The 22,892-nt window shown below is 32.3% G+C and overlaps 1 protein-coding gene and 1 pseudogene across 3 annotated transcripts in view; both read right to left on the bottom strand.

Moving 5' to 3' along the window:
- Positions 1-22,892, bottom strand: part of LOC125834553 (auxin response factor 8-like) — a 771,942-nt gene that overhangs the window by 279,656 nt on the left and 469,394 nt on the right. The gene's annotated exons all lie outside the window — the stretch shown is intronic.
- On the bottom strand, positions 16-1,808 carry LOC125834521 (uncharacterized; annotated as a pseudogene).

The following is a 22,892-nucleotide window of genomic DNA, read 5'->3' as shown; positions in this document are numbered from 1 at the left end:
ATTCTTCCAAAGATGTCATATGCATGCATAGTGAGGTACAGTTGGGAACACAATTCTTACACTTTTCATAATACTCTCATTTCTATCAGAAACAACACACATTTTTTCACGCTCGCCAAATGCATTTTTGAATTGTTCGAAGAACCATGTCCACGAACAGTCATTTTCAGTGTCTACAACCCCATATGCCAATGGCAATATGCAACCTAATTAAAGATCAACACACATGATTTCATTTGATACATAACATTTACAATATAGATACATATTAAACAAGATCACAATTACAAAAAATACATACCTGCCCCATCAAGTGTGCTTGCTGATAAAAATGTACCTTTGTAAGCTCTACCAAGATGTGCACCATCGACAATAACTACCGGTATGCAGTAATCGAACCCCCTCATCAATGGTCTTAAGGCTATGAACAGATACATGAATTCATCTTCCACTGACTTGTGCATCCTTATATAAGAATTTGGATACACATTATTCAATATGTATAGGTATCTCGGCAACTTCTTATATTCATCTGATGGTTTACCCCTTAGCATTTCTAGTGCACGTTCTTTAGCACGCCATGCTTGCTGGTAAGATATTTGAACCCCATAGAATTCTCTAATATCATCAATTATATCTTTTGGAGTATGAATTCATTTATGATTGACCAATTTAGGAACAGTCACACCACTAACAAACCCAACTGTTGCTTGAACTTTGGTTAGTATCCTATCCCGCATTGGACATGTATGTTCACTATTAAAGTATCTTACTTCAAAAACATCAGTGTTTTTCCTGCATGACGCCTTCATAGTCCAACCACATTTAATCGAAAAGCACACCAACACATAGTTGTACAATGTTTTTCATCATATTAATACATATAGCAGTTACATTTTATATGACATTAATGTATCAACAATATTAACTACCATAACGCATAATATCACCATACTTTTAAATTTCTAATTTGTTTCATACATTACGCATAAATCAAAGTTACAAAATGTAGCGGATACATTATAGACGCTACTCAATTGTGTGCGCTTCTTGGATGTATCATCTAATCAACAAAAAAATTACAACAAATCAAAAGCACCATCACACAACTTCTAAGAATAATACTGTATCAAACACATTAGAAATTTAAATGTATCATCCGATGTAGATCTTAAAATTAAAAACATTAATTCAAAATTCAGATAAAAAAAAACCCATACCTTTGTCTATCCGATCTTTTTACTTTGCAATTGAAGTTGTTCTTTATTTTATATTTGGCCATCACATCTATCAGTGTTGCTTTATCCTTATACAATTGACCTGTCTTCACATCTATACTGTTTGAATCAATTATGTAATTTGTAACTTCTAATTCTGGAATATAATATGAATCACAAATTCTTGATTCAACCGCTGCAAGAGCTTCTGTATCCCTTGTTGTACCTTCGATACATGTAATCTCTCCGCATGTTCCATCAAAGCTATGTATCTCACCGCCAATTTTATCCGTTGTAGCAATACATAATGGATACATTGCAAAACCAGGCTAGCTCACTTTTTTTCACTTCTAAATATAGTCCAACACCCATGTCGTTCTTAATTTTCATCGGACATGAATCACCTTCTACGATGTATCGAATTTCAATATTTTTTCTTACCTCATCGATCTCTAACTCGGCTATAATGGTTGCCTTGAGATTCATAAATGAAATTGATTGTCCAACAACAATTCCATCACTTTTGTATCCTTCATAATTAACTTCGCAAGCCCAAATTCTTGAATGCCTCAACAAAATATATATATTCATCTTGTATCAAGTTTCTTTTTGAAATTATGAATTTTTTAACATCAATGGCTTTTCAAAAATCGTCTTCAATGGAGAAGATGTATTTTTGAATTTTGAAATTGGTGATTCTGATCCCTATTAGGATATGGAATGATTATGATTAGGATCAGTTAGGCGTAAATCTAGGATATTAATATAACTAAAATAATTTGTACGTTTTTTTTCCTTTTTTAGTGCAACAATAATTTGTTTCTGATGTATCGTTTATAATGTATCTTGGTGGAACCAATGTATCCGGCTGCATCCATTTACAAGGGATTTTTGTAATATAGATATTATTAGGGATATGATGTAATTTACATATTAGACTATGGGATTCCTTTAATTTTTACTATTTTAAATTGCTATTATTGTGTTAGTTTAGGACAGGTGGAAGAATTTGGCCTAAGGCCCAAAAATAGAAAAAATATTTCTATTATGTTAGAATAGGACAGGTATAAATGATTTCAATGGGCCAAAGGCCCAAAACTGAAATCAAGCCCAAGTACTGGCCAGACGGATAGGAAAACCAGACTTGGGTCCAAGTCTCTCTCTTTATTTATTATGTTTGTTTATTTTTTATCGATTTTAAGGTTTCGAACATTCAAACCCCCAAAAGACACCCATTTTGAATTAATCACTTAACTAAATTATTCGTCTCTTACTTGACTTTTTTTTAAAAATAAGTTTACAAAATACTTCACTTAAATAATATTGCAATATTTTTCTATTTCTCCCTTAAAATGGTCCTAACTATAAAATAGTTCAGTTTTGCAATTCAAGCTAAGTTAAAATTATTTTAGCCAAATAATTAATTGCCGGATAACCACGTTTTAGCGGGCATATTGGGAGCTTTCAAACCCTTCCCGAAATGCTAATAAGAACCCCAAACCCATTTAAATATTTTCAATTGATTTCCTGTTTAATCTATTAAAAATCAGTTTTCTTAATTTTACCTTAAAAATTAAGTGGCGACTCTAAAACCACTCTAAAATAATTTTTTAAATAAAACAAGTATGTTAAGGATACAAATGATGAAATCATGAGAGAGTTTTATTTGGTGAAAACTCTAACATAACGTCATAAGGCGAATGTGAGTTGAGAGAAACAAAAATGAGAGTCTTATTGGTGAAAATTATAAGTGGGCACCGTAAGGCGAAAATGAGCAGTGAAAAATAAAAATAAAAATAAAAATGAGAGTCTTATGGGTGAAACCCAAACTGGGCATCATAAGGCGAATATGAGTGAGAGAATTAATAATGAGAGAGTTTTATTGGTGAAAACCCTAACAGGCACCATAAGGCGAATGTGAGTTGAGAGAAATAAAAATGAGAGATATTTATTGGTGAAAACCGTAACAGACACCATGAGGCGAGTGAGAGTTGAAGGAATCAAAATGAAAGAGTCTTAGTGGTAGAAACCCTCATACATCAAAGGCGAATAAAGGTTTGAAATTGATTATGACTTCGTTAAATGTTGGGATTCCACATCAAAATTAGAGGATCAATAATGGTTGATGAATAATTGGATGGACAAATCGGGTAATCAATTCACATTGCATGTCATGATCAATAGAGTCAACTACCACACTCAGATAAGTTTTCTTTCTTCCCCTCTCTACAAGAGATTTTTCTTCGAATCATTTTCTTCTATTCTTGTGTAGTATGTATTTTTCTTTCACTTTTCATCACTTTGCTTCATATGTCCTTGAGTCTAGTCTGTGTCAAGAAGGCGAGAAAGGATTTCAAGACTGGCTACCAACTCTGGATTTGTACAACGCAAAGCATCAGGCCAATGAGTTATCATCTGTCGGCAAATTTTGGATTAAGAAGAAGTACATGATTTAATGAAGGCTAAATAATGAGTGTCATGAAATAAAGGCAGATTTTTGATTTAAGTCTCTCAGAATGAGCAAATTTGGGTTAAAATACAGTCAATCAATAACGAGCACTAGGCGTTCAAAAATAAGTAAAACATGACAAGTACTTGAGCAATCCTTGTCAAAAGGCAGAACTACAAACCAACTACCACATTTTCAAACTCACAAATTTTCTTTGTTGAAGCAGGGGTACAAGTTATTTCAAGATGAAAGATCCGAAAAAAAAACCTAGATGTTCAATTTAGTCTACAAAGAGCAAAATGACAACATTGCAATAACGGTTTGTGAAACCCAATTACAAGGTAATTGGCCAATATATATAAAAATAGCAATTACTTGAGAGATCGAATCTACTTTTATTGAATATTCCAAAAATAATTTGGATAACACTCACAAATATATAAAAATAAAAAATTATGGTCCATACTGGGGCAAATGTTTTGTTTGTATTATTAGTCTACTGAACGTATTAAAGCAGGACCCTCCTGAATAATGGGATTAGCAGGACCTTCCTGGATAATGGGACTAGCAGGACCCTCCTGAATAATGGGACTAGTAGGACCCTCCTGGATAATGGGACTAGACAAACATAATTTAATTTAACCGGTTCATCATGAGGAATAGGGTTGGTGTAAGCACGCATAAGCCCTCTGAAGACTACATCGCAACAAAGCTTGAGTCGTTCAAAGTTTCGATTCAGAGCTAAGCACCATCTTTTATTTCTCTCACAAAATTTTCTTTGATATAAACTGGGGCAAAATTTTGTGTTATTTCTTTATTTATTTTAATTTTAGCAATTCAAGTAGAATGAGGTCAATCCACACTTCAAGCTCACGATCTTATTTGAAAAAAAGTCTAATTTTTAAGTTCATTTTCAATTGAAGAAGCAAAAGCTCATCCTAAAAACACGATCAATATCCAAGTACGAGTAAAAGGAACCTACATGGAGAAAGGCGTTTACCTTCAAATTCACTCGAGATGAAAGTAAATATCTCACAACTTGAATGACATGAAGACCCGACTCAATATTCAAGAGAAGCTACATAGATAGGATCTTGTACTTGTATTTTCTTTTAATTTTCAGTCTTTCATTTTCCATGTAAAATAGGAGCCTCGAGGGGACCTCACTTGACTTCCAACTCATCATTTCATCTCCTTGAACTACACGTGACCTGATTCCCTTACAACATGGGATATGTAGGTTATCCAAAACAAGGGCTCAGTCGCATATTTTTCTTTCAAATAAGAGTTCGGTCAAAACTTGTCACTTTGTCTACTTCTTTGTCTCAAAACTCTTCGTGTTTCCAGTCAAAGAAGGGAAAACTGTAGACACGTAATTTTTGACCGAACTTAAATTTTACACCATTTTTAGAGCTTAAATATTTTTATTAAAATATAAATTAAATATTTTGACTTTTACCCTATTTTACTAACTTTATTTTAAAAAATTTGAAAATAACAAAAATAGAATCACAGTTTTAGATAAAGTTTTATTTTCAGGTGTTTAAAAAGAAAAGAAAATGTTCAAAAAATATATGTTTTCTTTTAATGTATATTTAATAACTGAACTAGTGTTTTTTATTTATATATATATTTTTAATTAGCTATTTAAATTTTTTTATATATTAATTTAAAATAATTAGTTAATATAGTTAATTATTATATTTTATATTTACATATACCTACCCACTCTACCCACTACCCCACTTACCCAACTCACAACAACAACACAAAATATTACATATATACATATCCCTATTATACTATATATACCCAGACACGTAGGAAAACAAAAAAGGGTTTGATTCTTTTTCGGAAAAGAAATAATCAGAAATACCATACACCCCACACTCTCACTTCCTCACAACTCTCTCACACTCTCCACTTCACACGACTAGAGGAAGAAAAAGTCAATAACCAAAAGAGACCCACTCACATACGTACCAAAAAATCTGTAAAAAAAGAAGAAGAAACATATCCTATATATATATACAACATAACGCACCAAAAGAACGGGAGATTAGGGATAAAAAACAAACAAAAGAATACGGAGATTTGAATAAAAGGGATTGAGTTGTAGTTTTTTTCGTTTACAGCTTCAAGTTCGAAGATTCAAAAGGCTGCTATTATTAACATTTTTTTTGAAAATTAGTAGATTGTGAGGCATTGTTTTTCGTGGTTTAATCTTTACAAGGGGTAACATTTATTTCTATTTGGTGTAATTTAATGTCATGATCATTCAAGATTTGATTCCAATGTTATAAAGTTATTCAAATTCTATGTTTGTTCAACATTTTTATTATAATATAGAAATACGGTAAATATGTGTATATTGTTAAATTTAGAATAAATTATGTATAGTATCGTATGTTTTGAAAGAATAATTGATGATGTCATTATTAGTGTCTATATAGCTAATTTTTCAAGACTTGTGTCTAAATGTTCAAATAAGTTTTGAGAGTGGCTATTTTGCCAACTCTCCCAACTAACCTTCACATTATTCACACAAGCTATCCCCCCCCCCAAAAAAAAAAATTGTGTTCAAGACCTGTGTTTGCGTTTTCAACTTATTCACCCCCAATCGTAGGTGTTTACTAATCATCAAATATTTGGATGCTTTGAGTTGACATTACCTCCTTCTGGTTTTGGATTAGCTATTGTGTCACGAGGAATAGTGCCTTTTAAGCCTTTGATTTATTTTGACTCACATTCGGCTTTGTTGAGTACCCTTTTGGTAGGAGGTATTAATCGAAATAGTCCATGGATTAAAATTTAGTCCAATAAAAATATTATTTGGTTACTTTATTTAACCTAATCCATGGAATAGTTATACCTCATACAAGGTCTTATTTTAACCCTAGAAAAGGGACGGATAACTAATTCAAGGTTTAACAATCCTTGGATAAGACCCCTAAATGACTAAACTATCCCCAAATCTTTTTTCCTAAATTTCTTATGTAATTTAATGTTCTTTTTTATTTGTATTAGAATAGTTATAAATATTCTTTTAAATTCTCCAAATTCGTTCCATGTAATTTGATAATTATTTTGATATTTATGTCTAGTATCCGGTGATATCGTTCTTGCTCTTATTTTTACCACACAAATTCATATTCTGTTTCTTTTTACTTATTTTAAATATATTTATTTGTGAATTAAAGCATGAATAAAGTTATTTAATTGATTCCATGTATTAGGTAATCTATAAAGTTGATTCCGATAGTACACCTTACTTTTCCCTCTTTATTATTTTCAGTATTGATACTTTATTGTAAATATGCATTTAACTGTTTAAAATATTGTCTCTTTCGTTATTAGCCTAAATACGTTAAATTAGTAAAATAGTTTATGATAATATTGAATGAGGAATTTGTGAGGTAAAATTGATTTGTAATTTGTTTAATGCTAATGTTAATTATCATCTAAAGTAGGCTATTGAATATTATTTTGAGAAAAATAATTGTTGGATAGATATACAATGCTCACTATTGTTTCTTTTTCCTTTTTCAAATAACAAGAAATACAAATAAAACAAAAACAATATAGACTACCTGCATACATATACGACACACCAAAAAAAAAAAGGAACAGAAACGTAAAAAAAAAATGTAATGAAAACTAAGAAAAGAGAAACAGAATGAAAAAAAACAAAGGAAAAGAATATATAAAAAAAATATAAAATAATAATCAAAACAGAAAAAATATATTTCTTTAAGAAAAGGTTAGAAAACGGACGGAGACACAAAACCAAGGAAGAAAAAAAAAGAAAACGTACAGTTCTTTTTTAATTTTTGTTAGTTCATGTAACAATATAATTAAATTTTATCTCAATTAAGAATGTAGTTCCATATCTTTTTTTTAGATACTTAAGAAACTCAAGGATGCGGTTACGCACCTTGGCCAGATTATTTTAATAATTAAAATTTTTATTAATTTAAATCAAGAGGTGTAAATAGAAATTATCAGGTGTGAGGTACTCAAGAGGAAAAGGCAGTTATGCCTCTAAATGTCAAGACCAAGAATGCGATTACACATCTAGGTTCAGACCAAATAAAAGTTCAACAATAAAAATGCGAATAAGTCATGGCCTGAAAATAATATATCCAAAAATATTTTAAGTCAAGTATAAGTCAATAAAAGCGACCGTGCTAGAACCACGGGACTCGATGGATGCCTAATACCTTCCCCTCGGTCAACAGAATTCCTTACCCGAATTTCTAGTTCGCAGACCATATTAAAGAGTCATTTGCTTTTGATTAGCGATAAAACAAAAAGGTGACTTGGAACACCATAACTCAATTCCAAGTGGCGACTCTGAAAATTAAAAATAATCCCTAAATCAATATCGTCACTTAAATTGGAAAATTTCTTTCGCCGTGCATAAAAAAGAGAGTGACAAGGACCCAACAAAGAACGGAAGAAAGCATCATTACCTACAGTTCCACCCACCTTGGAGACAATGATAGCAATAGCAGGATTGGTGGGAGCTTGAGTTGCTTGAACAAAAGGAAGCACTCCAGGACCAACCAATCCTTTCAAGAACGACATGATTTCTTGAGCTAACACTGGGTCTAAGAGAGGAATACATGTAGTCTTAGCCTGCACCTCTTCCTCTTGTCCAACATTCTCCTCCTCCTCAACCCTAACATTCTCCTCTATCTCTTCATGGTGCGCAGGAGGGGCCTTATTTCTGGGAGCATCTCCAACCGGTGCTCCATCCCTAGTAGGCGCCACCCTTCCTCGGCCTCTACCCCTAGCTCTTTTTCTACCCCTACCTCGACCGCGACCTTTCGCTGCAGATTCCTCGATTGGAGCATTGACAAGAGCTACGGGCTTGATGCCGATGAATCTAGTGTTAACCATCTACAGATACAAGAGTGAAGGAGATTAGATACCAATTTGAATCGCCAGATACCAATTGGAATCAAGTTATAGCACCAAAGGAGACAAGATAAAACATAGAGATTTCCTAAAGTCCTATAGCCTCTCGAAGAAAATTACAGACGTCTCCGTACCGTTTCACAAGACTCTACTAGACTCATTTTGGAACATCGAGATCAACGAACCTAGGCTTTGATGCCAACTTTGTCACGACTCAAACCATCGTGATTGGCACCACACTAAAACTCTGATGGGAGAACCATTAATACTAATTAGCTCACCAAAGAACTACACAACTTAATCAAAACTAAGACATTTAAAGTTACGGAAATAGGTTTAAATATTAAGGAAAGAAATAGGGAGTTCCCATAAACTCCAAACAAAGTCTAACCACCAAAACAAATGCGGAAGTAATATCTAGAACCTGAAAGTCAATGTACCAAAACACCTAAAGTTCAACAAGTCTAAACAAGAAGAGGTACAACCCCAAACTAACATAGGAATAACTAACTAGAAAGTCTAAGTCGCAAAATGTGGACTTAAACGAAAGAGAACTCATGAAAGCCCGGAAGAATTGGCTCACCCTTGAATTCGAACGATCACTGATCTTCTAAACGAGGTCTGTCAATAGCCGCCGAAAGATGCCCTGTACTCAACAAGGAAAGAGCAAGTGCAGTTTCAGTACACAATCACATTGTATTGGTAGGATTACGCGGCTATCCCAATAAATGCAACATACATAAGTCAATACAACATAACAATAACATGCATACACCGAACCTATACAATATCAAGATCACTTACGAAAAACGAAGCATTTCACAATTTTCAAGATATACAATTATGTCAAGTCAATGGTTCTCTCATGGAACCCAAACCCAAACTGTTAATGTACCGGTTCGTGGTACCCGATCCAATGTTTATGCCAGAACGTGGCAATCGATCCCATATTTATGCGGGAACATGGCAATCGATCCAAGTTAATGTGTCAGAACGCAACACCCGATCCATTCAACAACCCACAATCACAATCAAAAAATACATTCTCATAATCATACAATCAAGTCAAGATTCATGGCATTCATCATTCATTTATCGTCATTTACAATTAGTGTGATCAATAATGCAACATTCGCATACATACATGTATTATAATGAAGCAAAAACAAACATACATCACACAACATGAAATCACAACCATCACCTACCTCGAAACAAGCTTGAATCCCCTAAGAAATTTGATTTTTCCCTTTTTGGATTTGTTCCGCTTGTTTTTAGTCTACAAACAATCATGATAGCACGAGAATCAATAAACAACACCTAATTACCCGGATTATAAACAATAACATCAATCCTAGGTCAAACCATTGATCCCCATACCCAGATTAGGATTTTTTCCACCATAATTTCCAGATCAAAATCCTCCCCCATCAATAATTACCTGTTAGATTACATTTTACGGATCAAAATGGATTCAGGGAGTTAAAACCTTACCTTTAGCCTTAAGAATGGTGAAAAACGGTCAAGAAAATACCTGGGGTCGTCTCCTAGCTCTCAAAGTCGAAAAGTGCAGAATAAAATATTTTTGAGGTTTATTTCCGACTTAAGTCGTGACTGGCTCGCTATGACGGCACCCATCGCGCCCTGGCGGGTTCCGCGGAGACAGAACGTCGTAATTAGAGTCTCAAACCCCCATTTCACAACACACCTTCATCCCATGACACTCAAAAACTACCCGTTCACGCTAAGATCAGTTTCGGGAGTTTTACTCGCCCGAATTCAATTTTGTATAGTCGTATGGTTTCCTTAACGTCTTAGTTATCTACTCGTGTGATCAAAATCATAATTAGATCACCCAATTATTACCATATTTCCCTAGACCTTACTGACTCCGATTTCGTCCAAATCTGGACTAGGTTGGGAAATTCCAAGTTACTACGAAAAAGTTTTCCAGCCCAAAATTTTCCCTGTTGGATTTTCTATAACAACGGGAACCAGTCATTACAATTTTATCCTTCATCATCAGTAACTAGCTTCATTCATCCTCCCCAACACAATTTCTCCATTAAAGCTCTCAAAATCAATTTTGGAACAACAACACTATATATAGAGGTTCGTAACTATTCAACCATCATTCAAAGTCATACATCTGAGATATAGTTCAATTTTTTTCACTTTCGATTTTTGAAAGTTATACACATCTATTAGTCACTTGGCCCTATTTTACACTGTTACCGTCCAAAATAGTATTGTTGGGATTTTGATGGCTCGTTAAGTTTTTGATAGTGAGGAGAAGAGCGCAATGAAGAAAGAAAAGTTTCGTGCTAGTTTGGTGGAGTTTTTATCAGAGATGACGATTTCATGATGGCAAGAAAACGAGCAACGGAGGTGGCGCTGATAAACGAAGGGTATTAGGTGTACATGTATCTAAACAATAATTATCCATGTATCTAGTTAAGAGTTCATGTGTTTGAGTTAAGATTATATGTATCTATGAAAACAAATTTCAGATGCCAAAAAATATATTTATTTATTTATTTTTACTTTTTTAGATTAATGATACGACAGATATCCTATAGTCATGATTGTTCCTAAATTCATGTGTTTCAGCTACATTCCATATTTAGATACACATAATAAAATGTATATGCTTACCATGTATCAGAGATACATAGTTTTGCATATAACATATGAAATTGATACTTGATACATCGAATTATAAATAGATACATGAATTAATACTAGATCATATAAATAGATACATAAAATTAATATTAGATACATATAACAAATACATGAAATTAATACTAGATACTTCTATGATTCATATGAATGTACTTGTGCGCCCATGTATCATAGTCTACCTGTTCATATTGAATAAGAGATTAATATGTCTTCATGATACGTCTGAATGTATTTGTGTCAATCTGATCAAAGTCTATAGTCTGTGTCCATGATACATATTGTCAAGACCCAATCCATCGGGCCGTGTGGGGACCTACTCTAACACCTAAGTAGGATAACCCTAAATTCCCAAACAGTTATAGACATGCGAAAGCTTAAGAAAGCTGGAGATAAAATAACATTCATGAGATTTTTAAAAAAGAAAGATTTTTTTCAACGATTCAAGTTAAGACTTGTAAAGTAATTAACACCCCAGAGATCTAGTCTAAACAGGTACAAGAGTTTCTAAGATTTACAAGGCATGTAACATAATACAAATGACGTAGCTCCCACCACATGGAAGGAAAATAGGAGTTGTTGGAGATTGTCTTCATCTTCACCTATGAAACATCACTGACCCTGCAACCAGACTATGCCAAAAAGACATAGCAAGAGTAGTATCAGTGCAAACTACACGTACTGGTAGGCATCATCGGTCAACCCGATACCCACCTCATAATATAGGAAATCGACTAGCAGGAAACATGCAATAAAACCGTACACCCTTCAACCCTTATCCTCCTGCCCTTACCATTCCTGAACACATTAAATCCCACTAGTATACTTGACTCTAACCCCTTACTCACTCCGCTCTTGATCATGACTTAGCCATCATATCTCATAGAGGAGAACCCAAATACCATCACTACCAATTCGGTCAACCCCTCACGACACACATTTATTTATTCCACATCACAACCCTTTACTCCATAGTACATGCTATGAAGGCTCGCTAACCGTTTCAATACGAATTTCCTTCCCAGGTAAGACCTAGCTACCTAACATTTACGACACAAACACCTCCCAACTCCTCCACTTTTAAGAACACAAACATCCTCTCTAAGTAATTGATGTGAGGCCAAAATACATATTTTTAATCATTATTTGTTTCACATTTATTATTTATATTTGTCCTTTTTGAGCATGAATTTTATGAATTGTGCTTAATAGTATAATTTATTCGTAGGATTAAATTGGTGTGAAGATGAAAAATTTGAAGCTAAAACGAATTAAATATGAAAGGTTAAAGAAGGAAATCAAGCAGATAGGTTAATGAATTAAATTGAATATAATAATATATATTATATAAAAGTTGCAAAGAATCAGAATTTGGATTGAAAACATACTGCTGCCACGTGTCAATATTCGCAGACATGCAACTAAAGAGGCGGAAATATGTACAAACTGCTTCATGCGGAATCCTTTTAGGTTTTGGATTTCTAATTTGTTTTGAACTCAATTATTTTATTCAAGGTTTTTTACATCTATAAATAGTCCATAACAATAATTATTAGAGAGAGGGGGATGAATGTAGAAATTAACTTTTGATTTAGGGTTTTTTTTTTCTTCTCTTTTATTTTATTTTACATCTTTTCTTTGAATGATTCGTTGTAATTGCTCTATGCCTATGTAGATAACCTTCTCGTTCTTGGATTATATTTACTTACAAGATGATTGTTTAGTGATTTTGATTCAGCATGATTTGCTTATCATATTAGTTGTTCTTATATTCTTGTGATTATTATTTTAATGCTTGATCATCATTGAAATAAACATATTGTCCGAATTGAACTCGGGAGAGGAATAAGAGGATAGAACGTGGAATATAAGGAGCATGATTTTCTCTTAATAATTAGGGTTAATTTGTATCTAGGATAGGGATATACCTAGAAACCATGCTTGGTCACTATACATGAAGAAATAGTAATACTTGATACTTAATTCATCCTATCCCCGCTCAACGATGTAGTTAGGGTGTTATTTATCGTAGGCGATTAGAGGTCGGGAGACCATAATCATACATTTAACCCTGTGATTCAATAACTAGATAATCAAATAAGTTGATGAAATTGATGCTAAACATGATTGTTAGTTAAATTATAATCCTAGATCGATTCATTCATTGATTGTGTAAACATCTATCTTTTCTTAGTTAATTGTTTTTTAGTTATTTTATCTTTAATTTTAGTTTAGTTAATATATTCATCTTTTGAAATCCTCCCCTTAAATAAATAATTAGAATTAATATAATTTAGTAAGAATAATTAATTGACAAGTTCTTTGGGTTCGATAATCCGATTGTTTTAAGAGCCACTATATTACTTGTGTGACCGCGTACACTTACGTGTGCAATTGAAAGCAACAATAATACATAATGACACTTGGAACCTCAGTCCCCACTTACCATACCGCATCCCGGTGGGGCCCGACCATTCACAGATCATTCAATAACGAGATATATTACAAGTAAACACGACATGGTAAAATGCACATATACAGAATGCATAATTCAATTATCATTCAGGAGCACCATACTAATTCACAACACTTATGACAGGTAGATATTAACATAGTAGTCACCAATGGCTCTCTCATGGAACCCACACCCAAATTGTTAGTGTGTCGGAACGTGACACCCGATCCAATATATGTGTCAAAACATGACACCCGATCCAGTCAGCACAATCACAATCACATCCATAATGAACAATACTCAAATCATACAATCAAGTGATAGATTTATGGCATGTAATTATTCATAATTAGTCGTTCCCTTGAATTCGGTTCACGTTTCTCTAGCCTTATTCATGTACACATAACATGGGACCAATAACAAGCATGCATAACACAAAACTAGAAGTCGAAATGTCATCTAGACCTATCCCACAGGACAAGGTTTTCTTCTACGGTGTCCATCTTACTCAACAACTGATAGTATATATATATAATCATCCATTTTTTCATACCCATAGGCCTACGCATGAATTCTACCATTAATTAACAATATACTACGTAGTGAACATGAATTTAAGACTACTCAATTAAATAAACCTAGCCTACCTAGGAGCCAAGCAACTGCACGAGATTTTAGCTCCAATCCTAGCCTCCTGACGACGAGACGGTGGATTTGGCCGGAAATCCGCAAGCTATCGTCAACCTCGCGCTAGAAATCTCTTTCTCCTTCCTTTCCAAGCCTAGAGCAGCCTTTTGAGGGTTTTTGGGGTAATCCTCGCTTGTTTTTGGTGTTTTGGGAAAAAGGAGAAAATAAGGCTTCGCGTCAATTAAGTTTGCCCCGACTACCTTGCTCTGGCACTCCCTGTTCCGCTGGAGCGCCACCGCCCTAGCGGCATCTGTCTCGCTCTGGCAGGATGATGGGCCCAGTTCTCCCGACGTTTTTCATTTCCTAAATAACGACGGTTCGGGTCGTTACACATATAAATGTATATGTGCAAGTGCAACTGTACACAGATGTACCTAAGTGTTTAGTTTGTTGGATACATTATGTATTGATAATAAATATATTAAATTAATGAATTTATTATTTTAAGAGTAATAAAATGAAACTAATCAAATCACATAACCATGATATACTTGTTTTTGTCTTTTATTAATAATATGGGATAAGGGTCTGAAAAATACCCCAACTTTGGTCGAATTTGTTGTTGCAATACTAAACTTTCATGAGGACCTATTACCTTCCTAGACTATTTAATACTGTATTTTAAACATATATATTTGCCCACGTGGACATAAAAAATAATGCAAAATTATAAATAGTAATGTGTCCATGTGGACACATATATACCTTTAAAATACACTATTAAATAGTTTAGGGGGTAAAAAATACGATATTAAATAATCTAGGGAGGTAATAGGTCCTCATGAAAGTTTAGTATCGCAACAACAAATTCGACCAAAGTTGGGGTATTTTTCAGACCCTTATCCCTAATAATATTAATGAATTTGTTATTTCAGTAATAAAATAAAATCAATTAAACATAAATACACTTCTTGATTTTCGCCTTATATTTAGGGATTTGATTAATTTAAATTTTCAGAATTAATTATTTATGTATTTTAAAAATCTGTTAGAGTAGCCAATTACTCCTCAATTACCTTTTAATTAAGAAAATTAGTTACAACTATCTAATTCAAATGAAAAAAACATGTATCTCACTTTTTTAAAATCGTCAGGTACATGTATCCAAAGAACGAAATATGGTACAAAAATTAATATTCAAAATTATTGTGAATCCTAGTAATTAGGATTTAAACCAGTGAGATTTATATAGTTTGATCTATGATAAAATCTATTTCGAACCTTTTACAAATCCAAACTGGAACTTTTCTTTTATACCTTAAAATCTTCGAATTGAATTAACTCAGACATCTAGAGTAGTCATTTAACTAATTAATTTTTGTTGAGATCTAATTTTTATTTTAAGCTATTTTTTTTAAAAAAAGTATCCATTTTAATTATCTTATTGACGTATTCCAATTATTTTGTTGAATTTAATTTGAAGAATATAATGTGCATGAGTATTTTAATATGGCATGGGACGATGGCTATTTCATCGATTGTTAAGTATATCCAACATTCAAAGTACCACTGATTTTTGTGAACGGGTCGAGAGATTCATATAGATTTTAATTTGCGAATATAATGTTAGGTGTTACTATTGAGTGTTAAAATAATAAATAATTTAAATGACTATCTTATTATTTCTTTAAAAATAGTTTTAAAATCAAAAGTTAATGAAAAAATTAATTAAATTGGTTGAGTGATTTTCTAAGAGAAACATTAATAGTTGAGAAACTTTCTAAGTAAAAGACCCGTAGTTTAATAACTTTCTGTATGAAATATCAATAGTTGAGTGACTTTTGAGTTGTAAAACAAAGTTAAGTGACTTTCTAAGTAAACTACTTTAAGTTTAGTGACTTTCTAAGTAAACTATTCAAAGTCAAGTGACCATATAAGATATTATCTCCAGACATCAATGGTGATGTAAAGTTAACTCAATTCATAATCATTTGATAAATCAATCAAAACTAAACTAGTTAGCTTTGGAGACCAAGGATTCACATTCTCATTTTGAGGTCCATCTAATTTAACAAATAATAAAGGTATAATACATAAATATGTCCTTTAATTTAGTCTCATTTTACATTTATGCCCTTCCACTTTGGGTGTGCATAAATAGACACTTAAATTTGAATAAATAAACACACACGTCCTCTGTGTTATCTTACATGACAATATTTGTTCTATATGGTGTCCTACGTGTATTATGCTACATAAGACTCATGTGTCTACTTGTTCAACTTTATACAAGTTTAAGTGTCTACTTATGCACACCCAAAGTTAAAAAAACATAAATATAAAATGAAGTCAAGTTAAAAAAAACATTTATGTATTATGGTAATAATAAAACAAATGTTAGCAATCGATCATTACAATCCAACACATAAAAAATAGAAAGAGAAGAAATGACAGATTGATTGGGCTTGACCCATTTCCTACTACTCATTATCTATTGTTGCATAGGCAATCGAATTAGAACCGATAATCCTAATAAATATTTTGTATTGATTTATCGTTAATGGACTAGTTTATTGGTTCAGCTGTTTCGATAATAGCTTTATTTTTTTTTATTATCGGGTTATCGGTTCTTAACAGGATAAGATCTTTTATTAACGGATTAACCGATAACCCAGTAATAAATTAAATAATTATATTTATACTATTTGGTATATAAAGTCTTTGACTTAGTTTCATGCTTTTATTTCTTTATGGCTCAAACTCTCGGGTATTCTACAATGTGACAATATCGTTTTTGAGCAAAGATGCAATCTATCAACTGTGTATGGTTCATTTGGTCTGCCACCTTCTTTCTAAGTGGTTTTCAATGATTTTTTGTATCAAAACTTAATGGTTAAATCGATAACTGAACCGATAACGATCAATAATCAATAAACCAATAACTGATAAAATTTACTTCGAGAAAACAAAATAATGCAAAATAATCATATTTATTGAGTTTAGAATATGAGTGTTACTATCTCTATTATTCCTCTTATTCGTCTTTTGAGATATAAATTTAAGGATTTTTGAGCTTGATCGTGAATTTTGAATTTGTTACTGAACTTTATCTTGATCCTGACTTGACTTATACTTGAATTCAAGAGCTTAATTGGTATCTATATCTATTAGACTTAAATAATAATTAACTCAATTATATTAATTCATAATATTTTTTTAAACCAATATATTTATGAATTTAATATAATTCGAATTATTTTCTAAATTTTCTTTAATAAATAATATTAAATTAATATATTTATGAATTTAATATAATTCAAATTATTTTATAAATTTATATTTAATAAATTTCAGAGGATTACAAATGCCTTTGCCGGGTTTTAAGAAGCCTACAACAAGCAAATAAAAAGGGAATAACAAATAAATTGCACTAAAAGCAGACCTTTGAGAGAATTATTTGAGTGAATTTATGTGCGCCCCCTACTGCACTGTACGTCCGATTAGTAATTACGGCGTCTTTTCTCCGTATTTCTATGTTGTATTGTGTGTGCGCAAGTTCTGAGGTCGTTTGGTAGCTGGTTACAAGAAATATTATATATGTATTCGAGTTTTTAACTAATAGTATATTTGGTATTTGGTTATACGGCATTTGATTGGTAATTTTGAAATTTGTATAACAAATATATGGATAAGTTATGAAGCAATTTTTGTATACTGTTTTTGTAGGATAAAAAATGAAATAATTAATTCCTACCTAACTAATATTGCATAAAATAATACATAAATTTTTTCATAACTAGTTCATTTGTTACTAATATTTACGTAACTCTAGCGAGCAAACGACTCTTGCGTGCCCACATTGAATGCCTCAAAAAATACCATTGATCAAAGAGCGCACAAATCCTTTTGGTGAGAAAGAACTTCTTTTGGTTACTTAAATATTCCTTATTTCCACTTTTATTTGTCCGATATTTTATAAATAAATGTTTATTTTTATTTGTCATTTTTAATCAAGAAAAATATTTTTTTTTCATATTTAAGCGTTAACATTAATCACTTATTTTTTTTTAAATATTTTGCAAGTTCTATTATTAAACATCAATTAATAGGAGATAGTGATGCAAAATAGTAATGTCAATCAATGAGTTAATATCTCAAAAGGTCACTCAACTTTAACAATTTATCTAGTAAAGTCATTAAACTTTGTTTTATATCAATAAAATCACTCAATTTAGGTCTTTATATCAATAAAATCATTCAACTAAATTTATTATTAAAAATATATAAGGCTTATAGAACTTATGCTCTTCCAACTGGATTTGAATGAATATTAGTATTAATTATCCAAAGTAATTGGATCATCAAATGCAACTAAATCTCCAAAATAATTTTGACCAGCCAAAAACTTTTCCTGCTAGCTGGAGCTCCCAGATGTTGCCTTTTTGACATTCACCGTTATAGATTATGTCATGGAAGTAAGAAATTGAAGTTTTACAGGGCGACGTGCACGAATTTTATTCCATGAATCAACTATGCAGAAGTTTATAAGGAAAAATAAAATGGCTATGGAATTGGATCTTTTGGATGCCATTTTGACCAAAAACAAATATAAATGCAAGTACCAGTTGGATCTGGTCCATGAATTAGTTCAACAATATTTAATGAAATGATCATTGAGTTGTTTAGTTTAATCTCTTAGTACAGAATTTATGTGTGTTCACATTTAGGAGCGAAATCCTATTGATCCCTTTAATATCATTTGTTATTCAAGTAAATTATACGGTACATACATATATTTTTCCCACTACTGAGTTAACTGGAATTCAATTAGGGAAGTGATTAACATAATAATATTGAACGATGAATGGAATTCAATTGTTGTCAGGTGACAACAGGGTATATGGACCAAAAAATTTTAAAGCTTGGCTTTTTAATGATAAAATATAGTTAAATGATTTTTTTGATACAAAAGCTTAAGTTGAGTGATTTTATTGTTATAAAATAAAGTTCAATGACTTTGTTAGATAAATTGTCAAAGTTGAGTGACCTTTTGAGATATTAACTCGTCAATCAATGGATGCCAAATTTAAATGAGAGAGGTATTGAAAAAACCTCTGAATTTGGTGTAAATTAATAGTTTCGTATTCGAACTGTTGACATTCTTAAAAACACATCTCTATTTGACTAACTATACTTAGATATCCATGATATGCAACATGACATAACAAGTGATCTCAAACTCTTGTAGGAGCATGCGACTCTTAATAAAAAGTTGAGAGAAGTGTTGAAAATATCCCTAAACTTGATGATAATTTATGGGTGTAGTTCACTCATGTTGCAAGATTGAGGATGTATTTAGATTCAGTTAGTCAAGTAAATGAGTGTTTTTAAGGCTGTTAATGTAAGAATTATTATTAATTATTTCTTACTTATGACCCAAGTTTACTTGTAACCCAAGAAATACCATAAATAATATTTAATAAGGAATAAATATCGTCCGTACATTGGTTACTTAATGGACGTACCAGATTAAGCCATAACCTCTATAAATTGGTCATCCCTCCACCCATTAGGGTTACCACATATTCTCTACAAAAATTCTATGACGATTGTGGTAACATAAAGTTAGGGCAAGGAGGTAGAAACCAAACGACTAACGCTTCTGCTTCTCTCTGTGATGATGTCTTCCTCATCAGGTATGTGTCCTAACAATCTCTATGTAAGATTATCATGTTCAAGATCTTGATATTATGTATTGAAGTATTTAATCTTACATGTGGCATCCGAGCCTGGATTGTTTGAACGGATAATTTTCATAAATTATATAACCGCATCAGCTTAATAATGCGATGATTAATTTCTCATTAAAAAAAAAAGGCCTGGAACGTCAGGATCCCCCCCCCCCCCCCCCCCGTTTCTTAGCCCACCAGAATTGACACTTTAATGTTGGATAGCATTTATTGTTGATGTTATCTTAGAAATTTTGTAGTTATTAATTAATTAATTAATATTTGATTGGAAAAATTTAATAGAGTTTAGTGCTAACAAAAAAAAAGAATCTAAATAATCTGATGGAGGTTAGTGGTCATCACTCGATTTAGTTGACGCTAAGCACTGCAATCAAAGTATGTTCAAACTTATTGTTGAATCCTTTTGTAGTAGCGTAATTTTGTGCTTGATATTTAAAGTGTTTGGACTTTTTTGTTAATAAAGTATTGTTAGCAAAGTTTAATTTGCACAAATTCTGAAAAATCTTAATCTTCCCATAATGTAATAATTATGTTTTATTTTTAAATTGTGCAATAAATTAAAGTGGTATTTATACTAAATAATAAATAATATGTGTGTACTTTGTGCAAAATAGTTTCTTAGTCACCAAAGTGGCCAAACTAGAGAAATTAACATCTACACATATAATGTTTATGATCACTTGATGCATGTATTATGTTTCTATAATTTGTTAGTCACCAAAGTGGCCAAACTAAAATATATAAAATTATTCACATACATAAAATTTTATGATATTATGTGTGTTTTGTATTCATATAGTTTGTTAGTACCCAAAGTGGCCAAACTAGAGAAATGACAAACTTACTGTCACTACTTATAAAAGCAATGAGAATGAGAAGTTTTTCCATAAATCATGGGAGCGCTCTAACAGATTGAGTCTTATGTTCATGCGAATGATTGTTGCTAACAACATTAAGAGTACTATTCCACAAACAGAAAGTGTCAGGGAATACCTGAAGTTTGTGGAAGAACATTTTCGTTATGCTGATAAGTCTCTCACTAGTACACTAACGACTGAACTCACGACCATGAAGTTTGATGGGTCGCGCAGTATGCAAAATTACATCATCGAGATGACTAACATTGGATCAAGACTTTCGACCTTGGGGATGAAAGTGGATGACACCTTCTTGGTTCAATTTATTTTGAACTCATTGCCTCTTGAGTATGGACCATTCCAAATTAACTCTAACACTATTAAGAATAAGTGGGATGTTAGTGAATTGTCCAGTATGCTTACTCAAGAGGAGTTAAGACTTAAGAAATAAGGAGGTCATTCCATTAACCTCATGGGTTAAGGAGCTGGTAAAGGACTTAAAGTGAAAACCAACAAGGCACCTGCTAAAGTTCCACATGATGCACATAATAAACTCAAGGCCGATGTGTGTCGTTTCTGTAGAAAGGAATGACACTTTCACTAAATGAAAATTCTGCTTATTTGTGGCATAAATGTTTGGGTCATATATCCAAAGAAAGATTAAAAAGATTGTTAAAGAATGAGATTCTTCCGAATCTGAATTTTATTGATCTTGATATATTGTTTGGATTGCATTAAAGGAAAGCAAACCAAGCATACCAAGAAAGGTGCCACAAGGAGCACTCGGCTTCTTGTAATTATACACACTGATATTTGTGGACCCTTTGATGTTCCATCTTTTGGTGGAGAAAAAATATTTTATCACCTTTATCTATGATTTTTCACGTTATGAATTTATCTATTTGTTGAAAGGAAAAAATCTCATGCAGCAAACGCTCTCAAAGTGTACGTTAATGAGGTTGAAAGAGAATTAGATAAAAGTGAAAATCATTAGGTCAGATAGAGGTGGTGAATGTTATAGAAAATATAACGAATCAGGACAATGTCCAGGTCTATTTGCAAAATTCCTCGAATAACATGGCATATGTGCACAATATACTATGCCAGGAACACCTACAAAATGGTGTTGCTAAAAGGCGTAATCGAACACTTATGGATATGGTTTGGAGTATGATGAGTAATTCCTCATTACCTAAATTATTGTGGATGTATGCTCTTTAAAACTGTTGTATATTTATTGAACATGATTCCTAGTAAGGCAGTTCCAAAGACCCTTTTTGAACTGTGGAAGGAAGCCTAGTTTAAAACAGCTGCATGTTTAGGGTTGTCAAGTGGAAGCTAGAGTTATCATCCACATGAAAAGAAATTAGATTCTCGAATGGTAAGTGGTTACTTTATTGGCTATCCAAAGAACTCTAAAGAGTATTGGTTTTACTGTCCAAATCATAATTCGAGAACTGTTGAAACTAGTAATGCAAAATTCATTGAGAATGGTGAAGTTAGTGGGAGTGTTGCAGGACAAAGTGTGGAAATCAATGAGGTAAGAGTAAATATTTCATTGCCCATGAATGTACCTACTTCCACACCAATAACAAATGTTGTTCCTCTTGTTGAAGAACACTTTAACAATGTTGAACAATATTTGGGTGAAACACATCAAGAAGGAACTAACTCACAAGTATCTGACGCAAATGAACCACAAAGAGTGCCATTAAGAAAATCTCAAAGAGAAAGAAAATCGGTCATTTCAGATGATTATGTGATTTATTTGCAAGAGTTAGATTTTGACATTGAAATTAATAAAGATCCGATTTCATTTTCACAGGCCATAGAAAGCATTGAGTCTGATAAATGGATTGATACCATGAATAAAGAGTTAAAATTCATGCAATACAACAAAGTTTGGGATCTTGTTCAATTACCAAAAAGTTCTAA

This window comes from Solanum verrucosum, unplaced genomic scaffold (genome assembly GCF_900185275.1).
Source record: "Solanum verrucosum unplaced genomic scaffold, falcon-dt-bn FXZP01000287.1, whole genome shotgun sequence".
In the NCBI taxonomy this organism is placed as follows: Eukaryota; Viridiplantae; Streptophyta; class Magnoliopsida; order Solanales; family Solanaceae; genus Solanum; species Solanum verrucosum.
The sequence above is the reverse complement of the archived record's forward strand: the minus strand, read 5'-3'. Positions and strand labels throughout refer to the sequence as shown.